Below are 11472 nucleotides of genomic sequence, written 5' to 3'. Positions count from 1 at the left end.
AGAACAGAATAGTCTTGGGTTTAGGAATTTGTTTTGCCACATTCCTGTCTGTGCTCCTCATCCATTCTAAAATTAGGAGAGCCAAACACTGCCATTAGCCACCAATAAGTCTTCCAAAGATTACCTTTCAGTGATGCGTACCTACAGTTACTCTACTTGGGGAGTTGTTTTATCCAGATGACAACATGATGAATATTAACTGTGACAGACAGTCCACCCCAGCTGGTAGATAGGGTATTACCCAAGGCCTGCAGAAATACAGGTAGTCTTCTTCTTCTTTTTTTTTTTTTTTTTTTTGCATTTTTTGGCCGGGGCTGGGTTTGAACCCGCCACCTCCAGCATATGGGGCCGGCACGCTACTCCTTAGAGCCATAGGTGCCGCCCCGTCGTCAGTTTTCTTGACTTTGCTTCCATCCTCCTGTTCGATGCCTAAGAAAGAATGACTTTTCAATTCTTCTTGTGCTCATTCTCTGGTTTCTCCCAAGGTATTAAACGCATCTGTATCACTGAAGACCAGTGAAAAGATAGATCACTGGAAGATACTTCGCGTGGGGCCATGCAAGTGAGGGACACTCAGCTGGGGCCATGCAAGTGAAGATCTATGTGCGTGAACTTATTTTATTTGAAGGTGAAAGTTGCTTCTAAGAACTCTTCAGGGAGTGCATCATTCTCTGATCTCTAAATGGGCATGTCACTTATTTATAGCCACAGTAGTGCTATGTAACAAGCAGCTCTCGGGCCTCAGTGGCGTGTAAGAATAAGTATTTAGTGATCACATGTCTGGGTGCCCATCTACATGGTTCTGCTGACCTTGGCCTGCCTGGCTCACAGCTGTTAGCTGTCCAGGCTGACTTTGGTCAGGCAACGGAGGAAATTACGGGGGTAGTTAACCCAGAAGCAGCTGTCAGAGAGGAAGGTTGTTAGGGAAGAGTCTTAGGAGCTTGTTGCAAATGATGTTTTTGAGGAGGATGGGGTGAGACATGGCGGCAGAGGGAAGAACCAGCTCTCTCCAGCCTGTTTTCATCAGGTGCCTTCAGCACAGAGCAGTGGGGAAACGTGATCACCACAGAGAGGGACTGGCCTGGGTCACCCTGGCATCTCTTGAGCTCTTAGCTGGTGAGCGTTATTCTCATCACAAGCCATAGCTACTTTCTGTGGTCAACAGGGAAAGGCTCCACCATCATTTCTAAGTTCTCATCTGTGTGACAATCTTACCAAATCTGACTCAGTTTGGAGGTGCTTACCATAAAGTACTGCGTTTGCCCTTGTTTTACAAAAAATCATCATAGGTACATACCAGTACTAGCAGAGCATTTAGAAACCTGAATGAATCCAAAATCTCCACTGTATCACATATAGTAATAGTATCATTTCATAGAGCTTTAGGTATGTTCTGCATCACAAAGTCAGGTGTATTTTTTACAGTGAAGAGTAGAAGTTTAATTGTTTTTTTTTTTTTTTGTTTTTTGTTTTTGCAGTGTTTGGCTGGGGTGGGTTTGAACCCACCACCTCCGGTATATGGGGCTGGCACCCTACTCCTTTGAGCCACAGGCGCAGCCCTAATTGTTTTGTTTTTTGTTGTTGTTGTTTTGAGATAGTCTCACTCTGTCACCCTGAGTAAAGGCGTCATCATAGCTCACAGCAACCTCAAATTAGTGGGTTCAAATGATTCTCCTGCCTCAGCCTCCCATCTAGCTGGGACTACAAGCACCTGTCACAATGCTCAGCTTTTTTTCTATTTTTAGTAGAGCAGGGTCTCACTCTTGCTCTGGCTGGTCTCCCAACTCATGGGCTAAAGCAATCTACCGCCTTGGCCTCCCAGAGTGCTGGGATGAGAGGTGTGAGCCACTGCACCCCCAGCTGAGTGGAAGTTTAAAATGTTTGTGAGCCCAGGTCTTGAGCTCTGCAAGCATGTCCTCCAGAGTCCCTCAGGGCAAGGAAGACTGGGAGGAGGCATCTTCGCCCATTTTGACAATTTAGAGTCAGGGGCCTGGGGAGCTGGAGGTACACAGGCAGGAAAGGATCCAGCCCTGCCCTTTGAGGGGTAATGAGGGGGTGACAGATAAGCCACGTGTGAGTAAGGAGGAGCTAGTTACGTGCATCAGGCCCCGCATCAGGCCCCTGGGGCAGGCAGAGCTGGGGGAGTAGAAATGCCAGAAAGACAGATGAGGGTCTGGGAAGGTGGGAGCTGGGTCCAGAGGGAACAACGGCCACAAAGCGCTGGACCTCTGAGCACCAGATGACCTCACGGCAGGAAGCAGCTGGAAAGGACTAATGTCACCAGCTCATATTTTTCCCCCCCAGTAGCCCCATGGCCTGTAAAAGTTCCCAAGTTGATAGCAAATGACGTTCTCCTTCACAGTTAGCTCACTTCTCTCTTTTTTCCAATATGTGAAAATCATATTGATTTTATATGTGATAAAAAATATATATAACATGAAGTTTGCCATTTTAAAGATATTAAGTGTACAAGTTAGTGGCATCAAGTATATCCACGATGTTGTGTCTCACCACGATCCACGTCTGAAACTTCTTCATCACCCGACAAAGAATCTCCATGACCATGAGGCAGCGACCATATTTCCCCCGTCCCCTGGCCCCATAACAGCAGCCTCACTTCACGTCGTCTCTATTCCCCTGCCTCTCTAGACCCCTCCCGGAGGTGGAATCAAGCACGAGCTGTCTTTTGTGTTTTGAGTCTGCTTCATTTTGCTTTGCATGGGGTCTTTGAGGCTCATCCCTGTTGTAGGACGCATCAGACTTTCCTTCCTTCTTACGGCTGAATATAGCGTTGCACGTATTTGCCACCTTTTGTTTGTCTACTCATCCGTTCATGGGCACTCGGGTTATAATTAACATGTATAAAGCCCCCAGAACACCGCCTGGCACATAGTGAAGTGCTGGATAGGGGTTTGTTTTGCACAATTTGAAACCGGAGCAGAATGTAAAACATGTATTTTATTTTACATTTTAAAATGAGAGCTGAAGCTCTAACTGGCTCAGAGTTAGCCCACTATTTAGTGGGACACCATTAGGCCAAGACTTTTTGTCACTACTCCAAGCTACCGAGAGCCTGCTTTGCTTTGATACCGTTTTATCTCGAGTTCTGGGCTGGGTGCGGTGGCTCACACCTGTAATCCCAGCATTTTGGGAGGCTGAGCCAAGAGGTTCACTTAAGGCCAGGAGTTCAACACCAGCCTGGACAACATAGTATGATTCCACACCTAAAAAAATTTTTTTTAATTACCTGGGTGTGATGGTTCATACCTATAGTCCCAGCTACTCAGGAGGCCAAGGCAGGAAGATCATTTAAGCCTAGGAGTTAGAGGTTGCTATGAGCTATGATAACACACTGCACTTTAGCCTGGCAACAGAGCAAGACCCTGTCTCTAAAAAAAAACTCAATAAATATTTTACATTAAGCTCTGGTTTAAAATTGTGAAAAATAGTAACAAACCCCTCGAGAGTGCTTAACTATGCACCAGGCACTATTCTGGGTACTTTTGCATGTTAATTCATTTTCTCCATAAAATACAAAGTATGTGCCATTACTATCCCCTTTTTATGGGTGAGGAATCAGAAGCATAGACAGGTTGAGTCACCTCCCCAAGGTCGCACAGCTGTTAAGTAACAAAGCCAGGCTTATCTGGCTCCAGAACCCCTACACTTAATCACTTGGCCATGCTGTCCCTCTTGTAGAGAGAAAAGCATTCTTTGCCAAAGCAACATTATATTTCTAGTGGTGAGCAACTCAAATTCCAGACAGGAAATAAACTAAGAAACCCAGAAAGACATGTTTGTTCCAGGGGAAGGTGTGAGTGGAGTTACACCTGCCTTTTATAGAAACATCCAAGGGGCTTGTGGAGCAGTCTCTTTCTCTGACTACGATGATCTAGGGACAACAGGACACGTGAAAATCCTCCAGGCCCAGAATTGGTTCCCTGACACATTCTAGACCCTGCTTAAAGACACAGACATCGGGTATACCCTTGCTTCTGAAAGCACAATTACTCAGTCTTCTGTGTGCCACTGGATCCCACACTCTGGCTTACCATGGCCACTATAAGTTAGGGTTCAGCCAAACTCTGCAAAGCCTAGAAGCATCACACAAGGATTTCCTAGTTACATTTAGGACCCACGACACATTGACTAGGAAGATAGAAACTTCTAGAACAAAAGCCACAGCTGCTTCCTCTGAGCATGGACATTTGGATACACAAAGACATTACTCCCACCCTAAGGAGAGGGGAAGAAAGGAGGGAGGCCTGTCTCCTATAAAACAAACAAACACGCTTAATTTCCAGGCAACATGGAGAAAATATATTATTAGAAAGTCTGAGCTCCAGGGGACTCTGTGTCCTTACAGGGTGGCTGTCTGGGTTCTCTGGGTTGTGGTTTCAGGCAACAAGTCTAAGGATGTCAGGTGATCAGTCAACAAGAACGGAACTTATTTACCTGCCACAGGTCCTCAGGCTGTAGCTTTGATAAGAGCTCCCAAGGTGCCCTCCCAAAGCCACCAGCTCGCTGGTTCCTGCCATTTCCTTTTCATTTGGGAAGCCTCCGACTGCTAAAGTAGTAGACAAGGTTCAAATGCACTGCCGTTTTATGTGTCTAGTCATTTTAGAATTTTCTCTTTCAATTTACCGACTAGTATTAACTGACATGTCCCCCATCAGAAGGAAGGCACCACAGGACTTGGGGTGATACACAGCATGGGTGGGGAAGGGGTGGAGACGGTTTTCCCTGCCACAGATTGGAGACTACAGTTCCACATTGTCTGGTTCTCAATAAAACACCTTCCAACCTGGCTCTGTGCATAATGCCCGGTATACACCCTTGGATTAGTCAGGGTTCTCCAGGACAGAATAAGCTATATACAGGCATACAGAAAGCGATTTATTCTGAGGAATGGCTTATGCAATTATTAAGGCTAAGAAGTCCTGTTCTCTCCCATCTGTGAGCTGAAAGCCATGGAAGCCAGTGGTGGTGTTTTAGTCCAAACCCAATTCCTGGGAAGCAGGGGAGCCAGCATCTGAAGGCAGGAGAAGTTGGAGGCCCTGGTTCAAGCAGAGAGGAAATTCACACTTCCTGTGTATTTCTGGCCTATCCAGGCTGCTCCAGAGACGGTGTGCACCCACAGCAGTGAAGGGGATCTTCATTTGGTCTACCAGTTCCAATGCTAATCTCATTTAGAAACATCCTCACAGATGCATCCAGAAACAACGTTTTACCGGCTGAGTATCCCTTAACCCAGTGAAGTTGACACATAACATTAACCATTACACTTCTCTCGGCTAGAAGTCTTCACAGAAGAGTGTCCCTGGGTTCTTATGAAGCCTGGGGACCTGTCCAGAGCTGGGACAAGCCAGAACCCGTGAAGCAGGAGGCCGGCACAGCCTGCAGGCTGCAGATGCCAGAACTCCGCAGGCCCCGCAGAGCCACATGGTGAGCAGGCAACAGCCCCGTCCTAGCTACATTCAGGCCACGTGGTCACTGACCAGGAAGAGAGAAACACAGCGAGCCTCCCACAGCTGCTTTCTCCAAGCCTGTTACAGTCGGAAAAGCAAGAGAGCGGGAACTCCGTGCGCTCCTGCGGGTGTGAGCACCTGGCAAACGTGCACAGATCGGCTGGTTGCTGCGGGTAAGGTGGTGGTTCCTAGTTTCACTCGTCCGCATCCCTCCTCACAGCACACAGCACTCGCACCCAAGCGTCTTCCAAGTCACCAGGAGCAAAAACAACAGCCAGGCGACGGGCAGCCAATTACACTGCAGAGGTTCCCGTTCAGAATCCACTGCAGCGCCAGGCTGGGCAGGCTGCTCTGAGGGGAGCAAAGAAAAAGAAAAGAAGCCCACTGGGCAGGGGGAAGGTATTCCTGCGGCGTCTCTGAGTTCCTCACACCCTTTGGGGGTGTGGCGAGGAAAGGGGCTCTCCCGGGAACTAGGAGCTGCCGTGAGCAGCGCCACTGGCTCCTCTCAGAGTTGGCCAGCAGATCCCACCACCACCACGGTGCACTGGAGAATGTTCAAGGCTCATTTCCAGAACACACCTTAGCTAGGTGGTCGCCAAGGCCCTGGTCTTTCCTCCTCAACAGCACTTGTACCCACCCCCTTCTCCCACCACTGCTAGAGTTCACCGCCATCTCTTTCTTGGATAGCTGCGAGACTGTCCAAACTGGTTTCCCCACTGCCAGCCTTGCCCCTTCAGTGTGTTCATAATATTCTGCCTAACGCCACTTGGCTCTGTTCACTTCCAGCTGGGACCAGCATGACAACACTTCCTCCTTGATCTGGGCTCAGCCCCATCACACACCTCCCACTGAGCCCAACAAACGTCCCAGGAGTTCTTGACCGTAAGCCCTTGCGTCACCCACTTTATTACTCATAGCTTCTCCTCAGTGTGTTCGACTGAGAGCTGAGGCTCCTTGCGTCCTCACATTTTGAACATTGGACTCCTTTGCCAAAGAATTGTGTCTGCATGATTCAGAGAAGCGCGGCCCCTACAGGGTTAGAGCAGATGCACGGCCTAAGCCAAACACATGGGTGTATCGGTAAACAATCAGGACTGATCAGGACAATACACTCCTAACAGAGCCATCCCTTTGGAAGGAAGGTGATCAATATGGAGATTAAGTCCAGCCCAGTGAAGTTGGCTTATGAAGTTAACACCAGACTGAATCAAGGGGCAAAACACCAGCCCCCCTTGCAAGGTGCTGAGTGTAGTGCAGGAAGGTGGTCCATCCCTGGCACCGTGCCCCTCTCTTTCCCATTCTGTGGCTGACAGCCTCTAGCTCTCATTTTGATCAAAAGCTTGACTCTTGCTCTGCTGTTTCTTTTCACCAATGAAGCTTAAATGACCAGCAATTGTGGCCCGTAAGACAGAGTGCCTCCGGCTGGTGAGATAGCACTGTGGAAGGTGCAGGGGGAAGAGGTACAGTGGGAGGCTCACTTGAGGCCAGGAGTTTGAGAACAGTCTGGTCAACAGAGCAAGACCCCGCCTCTATGAAAAATAGAAAAATGAGCTGGGCATGGGAGTTGGTGCACACCTGCAGTCCCAGTTACTGGGGAAACTGAGGCAGGAGGGGCACTTGTGCTTAGGAATTTGACATTGCAGTGAGCTATGATGATGCCATTGTACTCTAGCCTGGTGACAGAGACCCTGTCTCAAAAAAAAAAAAAATAAATAAAGAATGCTTCTGACTTTGTATGGTTATGATTAAAGTACAAGATTCTTCATTTTTTGAAAGCATGTTCCAGACTACTTTGGAAATGGCAAATGAGCCCTGATGACTTGGGATGCAGTGAGCTATGATGGCACCAGTGCAGCCTGGTGACAGAGTAAGACCTTGCCTCAAAAAAAGCCACTTAGTGGAGTCATTGGCTTTTACACTGTTGATACAGATATCACTGTTCTCTTGTTCCCTTTCCATTTTTTCATTCTTTAACTCCTCCTTTATGTCTTGCTATAGAATATGAAGTATAAAACATTTATAGGTTGGGTATATATTTGATAATTGCACATATATAATTTAAAAGACTGCAGGATTTATAGCAGTACACGTCCTTTTCTTAATTTAAAAGAATGAGAATGGAGACCCACACGGAGTAGACCCAGGCCAGGAGAGCAGTCTGCCCTGTGGCACTGTGCCACCTAGTGTCTGCATCTGGATACTGCACTCTCGGTATTCCCTAGGGAGAGAGCAATGGCGCCCTTCCTCCTCCCTTCCACCATATGGCCACTACCATTATGATAGACCACCAACCTCTGCAGTGGAGAACAAGCACCATTACTCTACAGGGGAAAAGCAGGAGCTCTGGAACCAGACAATCCTACCTTAAACTCTTAACTACTCCTGGTTAGCAGTGACTACCTTTTTAAGCCTTAGTTTCTACATCTGTACAATGTGGATAATAGTAACGCCTGCCTATGGACTTGTAATCATGGATCTTTAGAAAGCCAAATGGGTGTGATGTTGTAAAGATGAAGTGGAATATCATAAAGTGCCTGCAAATCATAGATTAATGAATGCTTCACGAATGAAGGAAAGAGAGGAATAGCTGATTGAAAAGAGTTAGAAAGAAGCTTATACCACCAGCACACTGTACCCCATGATTGCATTAATGTACACAGCTATGATTTTATAAAAAATGAATAAAAATAAAATTAAAAAGAAGCTTATACCATCAGTCCCACTTCCTTCCCAAAACCTCAGTCCCCTCTTCCGAGGAATCCAGTTAGGGGAGGAGCAGGAATGCTGAGGGTGAGGCTGCCTTTCTGTCACTTGATTTTGGAGTTGCTGATCCAAATTCACAAAGACAAGAAATCAATTAACTTAGCTGGGTTTGGGGCCGGCCCCTGGTCAGGACAACTGAGCAGGGGTCTGCTATGTGAGTTAGGGGGACCAAGAGAGTCCCTGTGAACTGGATTGATATTCAGGAGGTGCTTACTATACCACATGAGGACTTGAACTACATAGATGTGGCACCTGACTGTAGATAAGAGAAACTTTCTGAGACTCAGAGTTAGGTAGGACGTGAATTGCTGTGAGGATTAAGAATGCTCCTATCTAGACATTGAGCTTCCAGAAAGCCAGATGGGTGTGTATTGACTAATCTCATCCATTTGCCTCTAAAGATTCAACTGGTGCAAGTATCTCTTTTTCTTCTTTTTTTCTGAGACAGAGTTTCACTTTGTCACCCTCGGTAGAGTGCTGTGACGTCACAACGCACAGCAACCTCCAACTCCTGGGCTTAGGAGATTCTCTTGCTTCAGCCTCCCGAGTAGCTGGGACTACAGGCACCCAGCACAATGCCCAGCTATTTTTTGTTGCAGCTTGGCCAGGGCTGGGTTTGAATCCACCGCCCTCATTATATGGGGCCAGCACCCTACCCACTGAGCCATAGGCACCACCCTTAAGTATCTCTTTTATTCCCACTTTAAATATAAGAAAATTGAGGCCCAGATGAGTTAGATTCCTTGGTTGATATTATAGAAATAATTCGCTCTAAGCCGGAACTCAGGTGCTCCACATTCTGGTTGAGGTGTCCTTCTATGATGCACCAGAGCCAGGCCAAGGGCAGCCTCCAGAGGACGCTCAGGGCTTTCTGAACACAGCCCTGTGAAGGCTTGACCAGGAAGCATCATGTTGTAGATGTGACCCCCTTAAGCAATGAGTATGTTTTTCTCTGCTCTTTAATTCTTGATCACTCTCCCAACTTTTTAAAAAATTTGCCACTCCTCTCTATTAACTTTATTGAACTCACTTTAACTTTAGGAAACACAATTACAACAGAGCCTAACTTAAAATTTCTTCTCAGGAAAAAATGAATATCTTGTAGGGTCATTTATAATCTTTTTCTCTGTTGGTTTTTAAAGTTTTAACCAGCAATACAACATTTTAAAAAATAGAATATTATTACAGAAGTTATACATGCACTGTAATTTTTCTTTTTCTTTTTGAGACAGTCTCCCTTTGTTGCCCTGGGTAGAGTGCTCTGCTGTCACAGCTCACAGCAACCTCAAACTCTTCAGCTCAAACAAACCACAGGTTCATGCCGCAATGCCCAGCTAGTTTTTTTTTCTCTTATTTTTAGTAGAGATGGGGTGGGGTGGGCAGCGCCTGTGGCTCACTGGGTAGGGCACCAGCCCCATATACCGAGGATGGTGGGTTCTAGCCTGGCCCCAGCCAAACTGCAACAAAAAAAATAGCCGGGCTTTGTGGTGGGCGCCTGTAGTCCCAGCTGAGGCAAGAGAATTGCTTAAGCCCAGGAGTTGGAGGTTGTTGCAAGCTGTGATGCCACAGCACTCTACCAAGGGCAATAAAGTGAGACTCTGTCTGTACAAAAAAAAAAAAAAAAGAGAGAGAGAGATAGGGGTGGGAGGGTGCTCAGGCTGGTCTCCAATTCCTGAGCTCAAGCGATCCACCTGCCTCGGCCTCTCAGAGTGCTGGGATTACAGGCTTGAGCCATGGCACCTGGTGTGTACTGCAATTTGTTACCAGAAAATCAGACAAACTCTAGGGTTGTTCCCATCATCTGGGCCTCTGGCATTCCTGCCTTTGTGATGTCCCTTCTCTTGAGTGTGGATAGAACCTAGGACTTGCTTCTACCAATACAACATGGCAAAGGTGAGAGGATGCCCTGCCCGGGAACACGTCACACAGGACAGCAACCCCTGTCTGGGGAGCAGACGCTCTTCCTTGCTGGCTCTGAGGAAACAAGCGGTCATGTTGGGAAGGCCCACGTGGCAAGGAGCTGAGGGTGGCCTCTGGCTACCAGAGGAACTGAATCTACCCTACTCAAGCCCAGATGAGACGCAGCCTCACTCACCAACCTGACTGCAGCCTTGAGCAGACACAGCTGAGCTGCACCTGGACCTGCAGAAATGGTGGGATAATAAACGTGTGTTGTCTAAAGCCACGCAGTTTGTGGTGATACTGTTATGTTACAATAGGCAACCATTAAATTAGATAATACAATTAAAAAACCTGTATTCTCACTACCTAGAGATTACCATTGTTAACAGCTTTGTGTATATCCCCTTGGGTAAAATTAATATGCTGTCACTGAAAAAATAATAGTTATATGGACGTATGTAGGTCAAAAAAGGACTGTCCCTGCCTCTCCTTCTTTACTTTGCCTGCTATTCCCACTCCCTGGGAAAACCACAGTTAACATTTGGTGCATTTCTCTCTCATTCTCTCTCTCAGTGTTCACAGAAATGAGCATACATGTATAACAATACAGATCGTAGGAAACTACACATTTGTTATATATATGTATATATATATAGAATGCACACCTGTACACTTAACATATTTTTAAAGAAATACACATGCATAGTTAAAAAACAAAAAGACTGGATCACTTTATGTTATTTCTTACCAGCTACTCAAATCTAAAGCCAAGACATCACTTTTGGTTTTGTCCTTCCCTTACCCCCTTCATCCAAGTCACCAGTAAATTCCATTGTCTCCATCTCTGAATATAACCCAAGCCTGCCTAATTACTTGTCACTGCTCCCCACTATTTCCATAAGCCATGCTACCAGCCCCTTTCACCTGCAGCACTGGGCTCATCTATCCCAAGTGCTTTCCTGCTCTGTCCCTCCCCTCCTACAGCCTCGGCTCCACACAGCACCCAGAGCCACTCTGTTAAGACCTGAGTCAGGGCTCGGCGCCTGTGGCTCAGGTGGCTAAGGCACCAGCCGCATTCACCTAAGGTGGCAGGTTCGAATCCAGCCTGGGCCTGCCAAAACAACAATGATGGCTGCAACCAAAAAATAGCTGGGCGTTGTGGCGGGCGCCTGTGGTCCCAGCTACTTAGGAGGCCGAGGCAGGAGACTCGCTTGAGCCCAGGAGTTGGAGGTTGCTGTGAGCTGTGAAGCCATAGCACTCTACCCAGGGGGACAGCTGGAGGCTCTGTCTCAAAAAAAAAAAATAAAAAATAAAAAATAAATTGTTATAACCCTTGAAC

The sequence above is a fragment of the Otolemur garnettii genome, unplaced genomic scaffold (genome assembly GCF_000181295.1).
Source record: "Otolemur garnettii isolate 467f Iridium unplaced genomic scaffold, OtoGar3 scaffold00006, whole genome shotgun sequence".
NCBI lineage: Eukaryota > Metazoa > Chordata > Mammalia > Primates > Galagidae > Otolemur > Otolemur garnettii.
The sequence above is the reverse complement of the archived record's forward strand: the minus strand, read 5'-3'. Positions refer to the sequence as shown.